This window comes from Marmota marmota, unplaced genomic scaffold (assembly GCF_001458135.2).
Source record: "Marmota marmota marmota unplaced genomic scaffold, marMar, whole genome shotgun sequence".
Classification (NCBI taxonomy): domain Eukaryota; kingdom Metazoa; phylum Chordata; class Mammalia; order Rodentia; family Sciuridae; genus Marmota; species Marmota marmota.
The window spans coordinates 26955119-26970441 of NW_026000221.1; the positions used below are offsets into that span (position 1 = coordinate 26955119).

The 15323-nt window shown below is 55.1% G+C and overlaps 1 protein-coding gene across 1 annotated transcript in view; it reads right to left on the reverse strand.

Annotated features, from left to right (window-relative positions):
- Positions 1-1123, reverse strand: part of Nkd1 (NKD inhibitor of WNT signaling pathway 1) — a 79410-nt gene extending 78287 nt beyond the window's left edge. Inside the window, exon 1 of the mRNA XM_048792217.1 lies at positions 996-1123. The gene's annotated coding sequence lies outside the window, so the exon portion shown is untranslated. The remainder of the gene's footprint in view (positions 1-995) is intronic.
- Positions 1124-15323: the final 14200 nt, after the last annotated feature.

Sequence of the window (15323 nt, forward strand, 5' to 3'; positions counted from 1 at the left end):
CCAGCAGCAGCTACCTTCATGCACTGCACACGACCCCCCCCCCCCCCAACATCAGCCCCTGCAATCTAACTGCCAGGTCCCACCACCCAAATGCACACGCATCTGAAGACTCCACCAGCCTCTCCCCAGCCATGGGCAAGACCAAAGAACTAACCAGACCCGAGACTCAGTCTGTTCCCCTCCAAGTTTAAAAAAAAAAAAAAATTAAATGTCACATCAAAAAGTTGATTCATCCTTTGATCCTCTGCTTGCGAGAGTTCCACGCAGACCATCTGAAAGCCCCGTGCAGAGTTCTGGAGCTCACACGACATCTGTGAACACCAGTCCCAGGCCAGGAGCTGTGGCTGCACTCACTCATTCCCCTGTCACAATCACTGCTCCTCCAGGAACAACTCCGACCTCCTGGACCCACCGGGGGCAGGCACGGGGGCGTGCCAGGCTACAGCAGAGTGAGTGAGGCCTTTCCCGCCCTGTGAGCCTCACTAAGGGTGACGCTGGGTCCCACTGGTCCCCAAGCTCTCCACTCAGATGGCAGATGGCACTAATGAATGCCACAGACACTAAGACACATTAAGACCCTGGGCCAGCACAGCCCTGCCCTCCAGCCAGAGAGTCCCAATGCCTCCCCTCCCCCTAGGCCCACTTGCAACGCCCCTGTGAATGCTGGTCACAGAAACCAGGTAGAAGTCAAAGCAGGCCCCCAAACCCCACTAGCACAAACCAGGTTTCCCATCCACTAGACCTATACCACCTCCTCACCCGGGACCTGCCTCCTGGCAGCCCTCTGCCCCCAACTGGGCAGGAGATTGGCCCATCAGACCTCTCAGGTTCCCCATAGCATGGGGCACAGGGCTGTGCTGCTGGGGCAGGGGACTGCAGAGACAGGATTTTCAGACCTGGACACCGTGCCAGGAGGGTGCTAAAAGTGGGGATGGGTGAAGACCCATCTCTGAGGCTGAAAGGGGTGAGGGGACAGGACAGGGTGGGGACCGTACCCGGGTGCCTCGACCAACGGTGCCCGCCAACCGCAGCTGTCGGGGTCCTGAGACACCACCTGGGCAGCGCTGCCTCCCGATCCACTCCTCGATGCCCTTCCGAGCCCAGGCAGCGCTCACGGCGAAGCTGTCACCTGGGACAGGGATGACACGAAGCCTCTGAGTCTGGGCCCCCCACCGGCCGGAAAGTTCCCCAAGAGTAGGAGAAGGAGTGGGCGCGGCAGAGAGTAAAGGTACCGAGGGGTCCGCTGGGGGTTCAAGAGCTTGGGCAAGATCCAAGAAACACGCAGGGGATCAGGAGAACCAGGTTCAGCAAAACCCCAAGAGCAAGGATCCAAACCGGGGCAAGGGAAGGCAGAACCCGGGGAAGAGGGGGTTGGGGATCAGGAGGCCAGGACAGCAGTGGGCTGAGGGTCAGGAGAGCGGGAGCAGTGGACGCAGAAGCCAAGATCTCGGGGAAAGGGGCTGGGGGCCAGAAAGAGGGCGACAGGATCTTGGGCTAGAGCACTTGGGGGTCTGAAGAAGGGGCGCTGTGAGCCCAGAGGGCGGGGACGCAGGAGGGGTGGGGCTTTAGGGTCAGAAGTGGGAGAGCAGGACCGCAGGGAGGGAGTAGGCGGGACAGAGGTGGGGGCCCGAAGACGGCTCTAGGAGCGGTTTGGGGGGACTGGTCGCTGGCGTTGGGGGTTGGGGTGGCCCTGGNGCGAGAGAGTTAGCAACCGCGGTGGTGAGGACGCCGGGGCCAGGGGGCCGGCGCGCGGGCGGGAGGGGCCCAGCAAGCCCTGGTGGCCCCGGCGATCTTCAGCCAGGGTCTCGGGGCTGGGGACCCGTGCGGAGACTGTGATCGGGAGGCGTTTGGGGACCGACACCCTTTTGGGGTGCTGCCCTCAGTAGAACATTCTCTCCCCCCGCTAACGGTACCGTGTCTTTCCTCCCCTCGGTATTTCCTCTAAGCGATCAGGGAGGGGGGCTCCGATTTGCAGGTGGGGAAACTGAGGTCAGGCGTGGAGACCTCAGCTGCTCTGGTGCCAGCGTCCCCTGCGCTCCTGCTGCGCCGCCTCTTCCCACCATCTGCCTTCTGTAGCAGACGTTGGTGCGTTTCCCTCCCAAGTCCCTCCTCCGACTCCTGAGTTGTTTCAGTCGAGAGTCTAGGAGAGGCCCCCACTGCGCCCTAAGGTGGGTATCCAGCTGACGCTTAGCGGCGACAAGTGTACAGAAGCCCAGAGCTGTCAGCCAGCCCCTCGAATCTCCTGGTCCAGGGACCGTGGGTGCCCGCCGGGGTTCGGGGCGCGCTGCCAAGCTACGCCGCCCGGAAGGGGGTAAACCGCTGGGTCTTTGATCTTTCCTGGTTTCCGCTCCCCGCTGCAGTTCGTCAGACCCAAAGGCTTATTTGTTTTGTCTGGGGAGGTCTCTGCGGAGGTGAGGGCGACATCAAGGGGTTCCACCCCACCTTTGTGGCTCTCAGAACGCCTGCTCTGCTAAGGACACCGTGGATCTGTGTTAAGCTCTCCCCCTGATGTCAGGCAACCCGGGCGTGGGAAAAGACTCCTCCAACCCAGTCCTGCCTGAGTTCTCTGTGAGAGCCTCAGTTTTATGGTCTGTAAAATGGAGACTCAATTCTGTTCTTTTGCCTCCATCCCACAGAAATGTAACGTGCACGTTGGTACTTTCCAATTTCCTAGCAGTTTTTAAAAAGTTAAAAGACACAGATGAAATTAATGTTTTATATGACCCAATATATCCAAAATATAATTTCAACATAATAAGACGTTTCATTCTTGATTTTGCACCATCTTTAAAATTCAGTGTTTAGGTGACACTCAAAACACAGCTCAACCCAGACTGGCCACGTTGCAGGTGATCCTTGGCATGTGGGGAGTGGCTACTGTCTTGGGCAGCACAGCTCTGAGCATTTGTGTCTCCAAAGGACATTGGGAACTTCATGTCCTCCAGAGTCGTAAACCTCTTCAAACAGCAATATTGTCTTCCTTTTATGCACACCGTTTGCACAAAATGAAGCCTTATCTTATAAGCAAGTACATTAATGCTGTTGGCAGAGTGTTTTCATTTGAGGAGTGCTGGGATGACCCAAACATTCCTATTGTCACATATTGCAGTTCTTTATCCTGTACTTCCTATATGCCACTTTCCTATGCCACATATAGCAGTCACTCTGATACAGACTTATAGGAAGGAGGGAGCCTAATAGGCTCAGAGGTGTGATGTTACTTGCCCAAGGTCACACAGCTAATCAATGACCCAGTTAGGAACTCAACCCAAGTCTGTTGATTTCCATTAATCATGCTCATTTCACTCTATCAGGTTGTCCCAACAACATTTCAAACCTAGTGGCTCACCATTAGAGAGAGAGTTCTCCATCTGGAAAGAAATATTAAGCACCAGCTAGCTCTGTGGCAAGCATAGCTTTAGGCACTTCGAAGACATATTAGTGAATAAAATGGACAATTGCCCTCTGCTGGGTGGAAGGGAGGTAGTAAATGGGTCCATAGTGAGGTGAGTTGGAAGGCAGTTTGCCCCACCCCACCCCCACTGGGGCATTTGGCAATGTGCGTGGGCATCTGGTGGGTAGAGGGCCAGGGTGCTGCTGAACATCCCGAGTGCCCAGCACAACGCCACCACAAGGACTCGTCTGGCCCCAGAAGTCAGAAATGGGCAAGCGAGAACCCAGGAGCCGCAGGGAAATGAAGGAACAGAGGTCAGTAAGACAGTAGGCAGGGCAGGGGCTTGGGGGTACCGGCCGAGAGTGGGTGCTTCCTGCAGACGCCCCCTGAAGGAAAGGGAGTTCACTTGGGGTGGCTGTCTCCTGCAGCCCCACCCCCACGGGTACGGGGCGCCTCAGAATCTAAGCAAAGCTCTGAGCACCGTCTCACCGCACTCGGAAAGTTGGTTACTTCCTTAAACCGGTCATGGCTTTCTTCTTTCATGAGAAAACAGTATCCCCTCTTCCCCTTGGGAATGTCTTTTCACAGTTCAAAAAGAGATAAAAGCGAGAACTAAAACTGCAGTTACCAGCTTGAGTCTTAGGGGAAGTAGATCCCAAATGTCCAGCCCAGACAGAGAGGCCCCTCCACCTGGGGTCTGGCTTCCCAGCCGAGCAGACACCGGGGACTTGGCTGTTGGAACTGTGACGCCCCCTAGGCCTGGCCCTGGGGTAACAAAGCCAGCGTCCGGGTACACGTCAGCCTGTGCAGGACTCCGAGGAGGGACTCCCCCGAGGCCCTCAGCTCACCGTCCAACTGGGGTGGCTATTGGTCCTCTAGGGCCTCCCGCCCCCCGCCACTCACTCTTTTTATGTGTTTTAATAATTTATCTGGCCCATTTCTTGGGCTGTAGACTTACAGTGACACATCTTTTTCTTTGAAGATTTCCCATCCTTTGGGGGAGGAGAATGGGAGAGGAAGCCAGGAAGAGATAAGAGAGAGAGATCATAACAAACAGCTGCGTGGGGCTGCAGACGAGGCCAGCTTAGGTGAGAGTTGTCAGATATAGAGTGGGAGGGGTTTTTTTTTTTGGGGGGGGTGGTTTGTTTTTTGTTTCAAAACCACATTACCCTGGTTGGACGCTTCCACCCCATGCCCATTCACCAGGTCAGGCTCCTTCAGACACGGCTTCCAGCCTGAAGGGCTCTTCCAGGCTCTGGACAGTGAGCTCTCCCTCTCCAGCACCTATTGGCCTCCTCTTTCCAAAATGAGGAGGCCAGGCCTCCCTCCGGGAGACCTGCTTGAGGCAAGGGGCTTGCGTGACTAGCATCGCTGGCTGCAGGGCCCAACCCGTGGTGGGTTCTCTATTGGGAAGGAGAGGAACCTGCTGTGACCGCCTCAGCCCCAAGGTGTCAGTAAGACAGTAGGAGAGCGGCCAAGGAGGGCAATGGGCGTGGGCATCTGGTGGGTAGAGGCCAGGAGGATGCTGAGCATCCCAGACCCAAATCTGTGACTGGAAAAAACAAATTCCCCAACCTGAGTTGGTTGCTTGCAGGTCCCTGGAGGTGCCCATTTCATGGTTTTCTGGGAGCCTGGGCTCCTTAAGGGGCCTGGGAGCCTGGTTGGAGTGAGAAGAAAGTTAAATGGCTCTGCGTGAGAGAGGTTGTGGGGATTTTGGAAGGGAAGGGAAGAGGGAGTTCTCAAGGCACCCAGGAGTGTGGGGGGAGAGTGACAGACCAGGGCCCGAGAAGGGGTGCATCCGGGGAGGTGGGGAGAGCCCAGGCACCCGCAGGGCAGCGGGGTCTCTAGTGCCCTTGGCTCAGCTCTGTGCAGTAATCTGCCCCCATTACTCCACCCCCAGCAAAGTCCTGACCACGTCCCTGGCTTTAGTGGCACAGGACAGAATGAAGAAATCAGAAAGATGGCCCCACGCAGGCCATCGACGGAGGCTAGGGCCACAAGCCATCTTCAGAGGGCAGCTGGTCAGTGAGAGGAAGGGTAGGTGGCAGGGGGCAGCTGGGGTGACACTGGCCCACATCTGTCCTTGGAGATGGGGGCGAGGAGGTTGGGCTTCCCCAGGCAAGGCGCCCGGGATCCCCAAGCCGTGCCATTGGAGCATTCCAGGCGGGGGGCAGAAGAGAGCCGCTCGCCCTTCCTCCAGATGTTGGTGGAGTGGGACTGGATATTTATGGCACCAGCCCTTCCCTCGGGGAGACCGTTGTTAACAGGCTCAGAGCTCAGCCTTCCTGGGCTCAGCGAGGAAACCCTTCCAGCCGTGGTACCCATCTTTGTCTATTTCCAGACTTCTTTTACAAAAAGAAAAAAAAAAAAAACCTATCTTTTTAAGCCTTTATTTTCCCGTTATGTGCACCTGACCTCAGCCTGATCGCTACACCTATGTCGCCGTCCAAATATCAAATGAAGGGTCCGGCAGATCGGCATTTCCTGGTGCCGTGATGTGCCGTGATGTGAAAGAAGCGCTGGGCACCCCTGGCTTAGCCAAAGGGAGCCACGCTCTTCTCCCGAAGGACCTGTCAGAGCCTTCGGTGACCCACCAAGCATCCTAGCAGGGTTTCTTCAACTCACCACACGAGGAGACCCTCTGGGGGACGTTCCAGTGATGACAGTATTTCGTGGAATTGCTTTAGAACGGGCTGGACCCCGGTGGCTTACCTCTAAGATTCCTTCCAAGGGCGAGTCCAGGAGCTGGACCGAGAGCCCGGAAGGAAGGAGAGCAGTGAGGACAGCAGCCTGGAGAGTCCCCCTGAAGGTGGACACCCCTGTGGGCCTACTGGACACGTCTGAGGGCACAGGTGTCCACTCCCAGGCCTCTGAGCGTCTGGACACTGCCTCTGGGTTAGTCCCTGGGGCTTCTCAAGGCCTCGGCTGGAGGAGCTGGGGAAAAGCAGTCTCTGCCGAGTCGGCAGCACTGAGCCCTTCACCCCACGGCCGCATCTGGAGGGATCCCTTGCTCGTGAGTCTGAATGGTCAGAATCTCTTTGCAGAATTTGAATAGGCCTAGGGCCTGGGGCAGTCCCAGGGGCTACAGCCACTTGGGGTCCCGCATGGGCTAATGAACAAACAGAAGGAAGCCGGGGTGGGGACAGAAATGGCAAGCCATGTGGAGAGACAGACAGACAGACTGTCTTGGTCCCTGATAGACCCTTAGTCCTCCTGTCTTGGGCTGGTCGTCAAGTAGCCTAGTCAAGGGCTCCTTGGAACTGAACGTGCACGTGAGGTCACTGGGGCCGATTAAAATGGGACATGCGCAGGGCCTGAGAGGCTGCATTCCTGACCAGACTCAGGGGAGACTGACCCCGTGCATCCCGGGGCTCTGGAAAGGTCAGCCTTCTCTCGGTAGCTACCGAGGTCATGGAGGTGCCTCTAAGCTGCTGTGTCCATTGCAGCACTGGGCAGGTGAGGGTGGACTCGCACTTGGCTTTAGCTTTACCCAAGTGAGAGGGTTGGGACCTGGAGCCACAGGACTGGTGCATTGAAAACAGAATGTGGATAGAGGGGTGATGGTAGGAGGCCAGGCCTGGGATGATGATGATTTAGACCAGGGTGACGACCTCGAAGGGGCTGGAAGGAGTAGGTGCTGAATGTGCCTTGAAGTTGGAGGCTACAGGATGAGCCAATACATGGGACCTGGGGTGGGAGAGAGAAGAGTCAAGGACAGTGCCCAGGTTGGAGACTGAGCAACCAGTCTCCAAAGGGCGGAGTTGCCATTAACTGGACAGAAGAAGCCTGTGGGGGAGCCATTTGCAAGGCAGGACAGTTGAAGAGCTCCACCATGTTGGACCAGAGCCCCCCAGAGCACTGGTGAGCAGCGGGCAGCAGGGTCTGCAGCTGCTCAGGAGCACGCTGCCAGCAGGTGTCATGAGCTACAGGTGGAATTTACGTCCAGACCCCAGAAGTGGTCCCTGGAGAGTGGGAACAGAGCCCTAGGGGCCTGCAAGGCTGGAGATGTCGCCCTTCCATTCAGCCACGCTGCCCATCTCCTCTGCAGCTCAGCATGACAGTGGCCTCCTACCCAGCATTCCGTTGCCGTGGGGTCCTCTCCTGGAGAACCCCTTTCGCCATACCTGCAGGCCACCCCTCTCCTCCCACAGCCCCTGGGCAGGCGGCTTCCTGGCCTCCCATCTGAACTCTCAGTGCTTCTTTGTTCCAAGCAGCGCTGGAGAGAGAAACGATGTGTGTGTGGAACCCAGGGCGCCCCACGGGGGCTGGGGTGCCAGCTCTCTCTGACGGAGGTCACAGCGCAGCATCCCGCCCTGCACTGTGGGCCTGACCCCAGGTCCCTCCCCTCAGTGCCCACCTTGCCAAGCACACAGCAGCGGGGTTTGGAAAGGTCGCTGTAGCTCTGAGTGGTCCAACCCACAGGCTTGGCCAGAGGTGACACCATGGCCTGTGACATCTTTGGGCTTCCCCCAAGCACCTGTGCCAACACACACACACACACACACACACACACACACACGCAGCCCACTCCAAGCTGCCTGTGCCTGAGTCGCACGCACCACCCTGGCTAGGGCAGGAGGGCAGACAGAGGCCGCTCCTCCGGCCGCCGGCCCATGTCATCCGTTTCCTCTGAAACCAAGAGGGACAGGGTTTTCTTCTCTGCAGAACCAGGAATTCTCCACTCGCACCTCCCAGCAGGGAGCCCGGGTGCATCCTCCACCTGAAGCCTCTTTAACCTCATCTTCTGCGACTTCTCCCGGGTGACAAGTATCTTTGTGCGGCGCCCCCTCCCTCTCTCCCTGGATTCTAACTCTCTCGCAGGCTTCCGTCTGCACAAAGGGACCATTGAGAGGCGGGCTGTGGGGCGCTGGCTTTGATCTGGGCTTCTAATAACGTGTGTGTTTGTGTCCCAAAGCAAGGCAGCAGCCTGGCGGGCCCACGGAGGCGGGGGCGGGAGAGAGAGTCGGTAGGTGGCACCCCCGAGGCTTGGTCGGGAGCGTGGGCACGTGTGGAGGGCATCCCCCAGGATTCTCCCTGGTGGGGGACCCCGTTCTCCAGGTGAAGACCCGGGCACCCTCATGACTTGCCGAGCGGAGACCCAAGAGGTCAGCAGCACCCCTCATAAAGGAGTGCCCACCAGCAGTCTCAAGTTCACCCCAGAAGGGGCGGGACACTAAGCCAGGGACTTGGTAATGGACCGGGTGACGCCGGCCCAGGTCAGGAACATGAATACAGCTGAGGGCCCACGGCTGCCGGATCTTCTGATTTCTCAAGAGCAGTTGGAAATGCAGTTTCCTAAGTGCCATCCCCCAATTTTCCAATGCTGGCAGCCGAGTGAGGAAAACGTGCAGTCGAGGTGTGGATAATCGGAACACGCACCGTCCTGGAAGCCAGCTCCTGGGCGCTGTTCTGCCTGCTGCTTCAGGGAGCTCCCACCTGCCAAGATGCCCCTGGGGGCAGGGAAGGCCGATGAGTCAGATAGGCGTGACAATACCAGGCTGGCACCTGCTGCCCACTGTCCCCCTAGGACCCCGCTGCCTTCCGTTGCTCCACCAGGCTCTCCACAGAGAGGTGCCTGGTGCTGCCCACGAGCCAGGGCCGGCAGGGCTGGGCACAGAGGGTACAGGCACCGTGAGGTCCACCCAGGAAGATGGACGTACAAGAAGCTAAGCGGTACTGAGGGCCACTAGGGCCAGGCTCTGTTGAGGTGCTAAACGTGGTTTGTTATCCCAAGCAACCCCAAGGGAGCCTGCCGTCCCCACCTCGCCGACGAGGAACTGGGCTCACGGAGAGCAATGAGGCATCTCAACAAAGCAGCAGAGACCAGATCCTAACCCCACTGCTTGTCAGCCCAGCTCCCAAATGAGGCCACCACTGACCACTGTCCCATAGGTTGCAAGATGGGTTACTCAGCCTTATGCCACTTAACTCCTGCAGTTGTGCATAATCTGTCAACCCTGCATGCCAACCCTGTGGTCAGACAGACAAATTACAACAAATTGAGCACTCGTCAAGGTGCATAGAAAGCCCCGGGGCTTAGCCTCGGAATGTGGGGGCGGGGCTCCCCTGAGAGCCCTCCCCCCGAGCGCAGGTCTTTTGGTTCCGGCAGAGAAACATATTCCTCCCTCCTTCGCCAGACCTTCTGCCTCCCCCAAGTGTCCAAGAGAAGCAAAGAACCTGAAGAAGAGTGGCACTTCCCGGCTCCACCGTTTGCCCTCGGTTTCCTCATCTGTCAAACTATCCTCACAGAGTACTGCTAGGAAATGAGCCAAACATGCCTGAAATGAAGGGACAGCGATTCAAGGCTAAGCAAAGCGACGGTGGGGGGGTGATCTCCTCGCCCCCCAGCTGGGTGACCTTGGCCAGCCACTCACCTTCATCGCGTTCATCTGTGAAATGGTCGAGCGTGTCCTGCTTAGCATGGGTTCTCAGTAGGCTCTGCTGCCTTAGTGCAGTCTTGTCATTATAGTTATCTCTATGACTTCCTACAAAGGGAACCGAGCTCAGGAGGGGCTGCCTGTATACAAACTTCCATGGCTCCCACTTTCTTTAGGCATCAGGCAACTGCTTCCAGGAACTCACTGGCTGCGCAGGACAGCCAACCTTTCCAGAAGCATCTGCCACACAGAAGCAAAGTGACATTAAAGTGAGACGGACCACACTGAGCAGGGGAGAAGGGAGCGAGGGCAGGGCCCAGGTCAAGACCCCTTCCTGGCCTCGGTTCTCTCCAGGGAAGGTGCTGGGGAAGGCAGGCGTGGTCCCCGTGCATTATCTGAAGGTTGGGCAGGTCAAGCCCCAAAAGAATGGTGCTGACCCCAGAAAGAAAAGGGGCCGGGGGAGGGCTGAGAATTGGGCCTGGGTCCTCCCTGTGAAGCTCCCTCTCTTCCCCTAAACCCTTAGCGTTCCTCTCGAGGATGCTGTCAGGGTCCTCTGGAACCCTGGGGGGCCCCAGCAGCTCTCGGCCTCACCAAGGGAACCAGACAGCAGTGAGGGATCTTGAAAGGGTTTCAAGCAAGAGAGCGGCAGACTCTTTCAAAACCAGCGCTCTCTGCGTTCAGTTCAACCTTTTCACACCCCTGGTGTCTCTAGCTCCAGATGAAAATAATTCAGATTTCAATTTTTTTTTAATTGCCAAAGAAAACGCCAGTTTTTCTGCTCTTAAAAAACTGTGGAATGTGCGAGAATATCGAAAGCCAGTGCTGGGACGTCCACTCTCTCCCTCATCTGGACTCCATCCTCTGGCCAGCCCCTCAGCTGCTTCCACAGTCAGTGTCCTCTCTCCGCTGCTCCCCAGCCTGCTCTCCCAGATCCTGGCTCCCTCCGGCCCCCAGTCCCACACAGAGGCCGCTTCTCCCCCCACCAGTAGATGGAGCCCTGACGAGGTCCCACCTGCTCCCCACATGGTTTAGCAGAAGCAGAAGGTCTTCCTCACTCTGCTCTTTCCCCACAGCCTCCGGGGGAATTCCAGGCCAGCAACAACAACAGAAATAGGTGCTAGGGTTTGAATATGGCTTGTCCCCAGCGGTTTATGTGCCCAACAGCTGGGTCCCTGGGGTGGGGGGTGGGGGTGGTAAAGTTGGAGTGGTGGAACTTTACAGAGGTGGGACCCAGCCAGGCGCAGTGGCACACACCTGTCATCCCAGCAGCTCAGGAGGCTGAGGCAGGAGGATCACAAGTTCAAAGTCAGCCTCAGCAACTTGGGGAGGCCCTAAGCAACTCAATGAGCCCCTATCTCTAAATAAAATTTAAAAAGGGCTGGGGATGTGGCTCAGTAGTTGAGCACCCTGGGATTCAATACTCGGTAAGAAAAAAGAAAAAGAGGTGGGATCTAGTGCAAGGTAATTAGATCCTGTGGGTTCCACTCTTGGAAGAGCTTACTATCACTCCTACAGGACTCCAATAAGTTCCTGCAAGAGTGAATTGTTATAAAAGGAGCAGGTGTGGCCCTGAGTCCCCATTGGCTTCCTGTCTTGCCATGTGAATTCTCTGTCCCTCACCATGATGTCATCCACCATGTTGTGATTCAGCCAAGGAGGCCCTCACCAGAGTTCAAACACAGGACTGGCTGATTTTGCACTCTCAGTCTCCAAAACCGTGAGTTAAATAAACCCCTTTTCCTTATAAAATATCCAGCCTCAGGTATTTTGTTATGGCAACAAATTAATATAATAGGAAAAGAAGGGCTGAGGCTGGGGTTTTGAGAATGAGCAGGAGCAGAGCTACTTATGTGTGGCCACTCCTCAAAGATCAATCCTCAACCAACCTGACCAGAGGACCAACTCTGTGTCTGTACCCATCATGACTGCACTGAACACCCCCATTCACCTCACATGGGTGACCCTTGGAGGGGCTTCCATTAAGCTTCCAGGCATCTATGCAGGCACCAAATGGGGTGTGCTTACAGCAATGCTGAGATTAATCCAGTCTTGAGGGGATTAGGTGCAGTGGGGAGGTGCTACCTCGCACACATCCCAATATTTCAGATCAGGGTAAACAATGAGCCAAGGTATGCAGTGCTTGGCACAGAGTCTGGCAAAGAGCAGGTGTGAAGTAAAAGTAGTTGTTATCTTTATTTGCAATTAAAATGTCATTTTTTGGTGACTTTTTGGTCATAAAGTACAGTGACTAAAGTCAACTGAAACTAACCCAAGCAAAAAGGAACTTTCTGGGCTCACCTGACTGTCAGGGCAGGTCATGGAAAAGTTCAGGTTTATAACCTAACAATCTTGTATTGGGAATGAAATGAGAGCCGTTATTCCCCAGCTCTGGTGAGCCACATCCTGGGTAAGGACTCTGATTGGTCTAGTTTGGGTCATGTGCACATTCCTGGGCCAATCACCACAAGAGTTTGACTGGTCCAACTTGAATCAGATGCCCAGCCCCTGTGGCTAGATTGAGCTGATGGGCAGCCCCATGTCAACCAAGTACTGGATGAGAAGGAACAAGTGTCCCAGAGGAGGGAGTGGGAAGGTAGACGGTCCTTAGAACTGGACGCCTCCAAGACACAGGACTCGGGGTCTGTCGAAGAGGTATCAGCCCCACTGATGGACAGGAAAAGTCTCAAACCTAGAGAAGAGCTTGCCCAGGGTCACAGGGTTTCTTAGTGGTGGCTCTGCAAGGGCTCATTCTGCAGGTATCTGCCCCCACAGTTTCCCTGAAGACAGAGAAAGACCAACCAGGGATGGTGCTCATGTTTCCCGCAGTGGAGCCAGCCGCAGGCCTGCCCCCGTCCCCACATCCAGAGCCAAGCTGGTCTTTGGGTCTTCAAATGGGTGAACCTGACCATTCACCCTTGACTCTTGTCAAGGAAAAGGAAGGAGGCACTGAGCAATCTGAGGAGCAAGTTAGCAACCGTCCTCGGTCCTAAAGAATGGGTAACGTTGAGATCAAAAGCCCCTGGTCTGAAGGGAATCTGGCCAGGTGAGGTGGCTCTTGGATTCTCGCCCATTAAGTGGAACCAGAAAACCTCCTTCACCAGACGGCCCTGGGCCTCCAAGAATAGAAGGAAATCATTCGTGCAAGGGGTGTTGCCATCAAGACTGACCTCCTGGATCACCTGACGCCACTCGGAGGAGGCCAGTGCCCTCTGAAGGGAGAATAATTCCTTCTCCACGAACATCTGCAAGAGCTTAACTAACTCTTCGAGGTAATCAGAGGCCCGTCTCTGTCCATCTCCCTGATCCATTCATCTCCATCCTCTCCTGACTTCTTAACGCTCTTCTCTTGGGAAGATCCAGTATTTTTCCCTTTCTGCCTCCTCTGCTATCAAAACTTACCTGTCCTCTTCAGTTGGTGTTGTAGGGAAGCAAAGCTGGGCTGACCGGCTGATACCGGGTGATGCTTAGGATCCTGGGCAAAGGTGCTGATCCGCCTTCCCCCACAGGAAGCACATTTACTACCTAACAGAGGGGTTGTTCCAGGTTAGAACCCCATACCTCCACAGCTAACTCTAGGGTTTGAAGTGACCATCCAAGAAAAAAGCCGTCATGGTGAGACTTTCAGGGCCTCCCCGATTCTCCTTGCACGATTCCCTCTTGGATCTGCCTCCCCTCCCTCTGTACGACCACTCCCCAGGTGTGATTATTAAAGTAGTTAAATTACTCATCATACCCCCTGTGGAACCCTTGGGTCTGGGCTGGCCCTGGGACCACCAGACCAACAGACCATAACATTAGTGAGACTGAACTAGGGCTGGACCTCTGAGAAAGGCAGCTTTTATTTTTTCTCCCTCTTGGAATGCCCATTTCTGGAACATTCCCTCTCAGAACCAGCTGCTGTGCTGGAAGTCCAAGCCATGTGGGAAAGTCGTCCATGTGTTTCAGTCAACAGCCCAACTGAATCCCCACAGCCAGCCAGCAACAAGAGCTAGCCACGGGAGTGCGCCGTCTTGGACGTCTAGCACCAACGAGTCACCAAGTGACTGCAGTCCCAGTGGACGTGACGTGGAGCAGAACTACCCCAGTGAGACGGGTCCATCCCCAAAGTCACAAGAGCTAACAAAACAGGTGTGCATGAAGCCATGAGTTTCGTGGTGGTTGGTTGGCTACACAGCCACAGGTGTCAGAATGCCAGATTCGAGTTCCCGTCACTGCGTCTGTCAGTGGCAACAGTTTACTAACTAGCTGATCCCCAGACCCTGTGGCCACCCATCCCCAGAGTTCTCTTCCAAGCCCAATACTGATCACATCATTCTTCTGCTCATGAGCCCCCAGTGGTTTCTCATGGTCCATAGCACAGTCCTTACCCCCGTGGAGTGCACATCAGAACCACCAGGTGTTTTTTCAGAACACAGATATTCTGCTCAAAGACTTGGTCAAGGTATCAGATTACAAAAACAAAATAAGAATGGGGGGAAATGGCATGATACATTAAATTATTTGCCCAAGATTCTTCCTTGTCTACTTCTATGATTTACCATGAGCAGAAGGGACATTCACACCGGTATGTTGGACTTGGCCATGTGACACATTCTGTTCAATTAACTATGGGTAGAAGTGACACAGTGCCGGTTCCAAGCGGAGGCCTTAGGTGACACTGTATAGTTCCTCTCCTCCCTCTTGCACTCCTGCTATTCTGCATGAAAGACTTTGCCACAGACAGACGCTGCCCCTTCAGCCTGCGTCCTGCAATGAGGAACATAAAGAATAGACCTAAACCCAGGCCTTTTCCTGGACCACTCAACCAACACTAACTAGTCAGGTGCCTCCGAGTCACCCCAACTGATTTGCAGACCTGTAGTGAGAAAAATCATGTTTGTTGTTACAGGCCCTGGGGCGGGGGATCACCTGTTATGCAGCATCATTGCAATAAGAACTGACTGATACAGCAGGTGACCAGAAGCATAGGCCTGATCAAGAACCACGAGACAAAAGAGAAAATCCAAAACCAGTATGTCAGTCAAATGCTTTTGTGGTCTGGCTCCTATGTGTCTAGCATTATCTCCCAGCCTCTGAACCACAGTTCTGGGTGCACCCATTGGCCCTGTGACATCCTGGCCATCGTGGGGAAAGAGAGCAGATACACAACTCCTAAAGGGGCCTGGTCACATGCCAGTTAGCCCAAATCCCCACAGACACCCCCGTAGCTTCACTTACCTACACATGTGAACTGAGTTCAGACTTAAAGCTCAAAGTTTTTCTGACTCTTAGTGCCATGTGAATCTTTCTCAAATAAGTATACAAAATATATTTTAATTTTTTAAATTTTTAAATTGGTTTTATTTTTTAAATACATGACAGAAGAATGCATCACAATTCTTATTAACATATAGAGCACTATTTTTCATATCTCTGTATATAAAGTATGTTCACACCAATTCGTGTCTTCACACATGTCCTTTGGATAATGACGTCCATCACATTCCTCCATCATTGCTAACCCCCTGCTTCCTCCCTTCCCCTCCCACCCCTCTGCCCTGTCTAGAGATCCT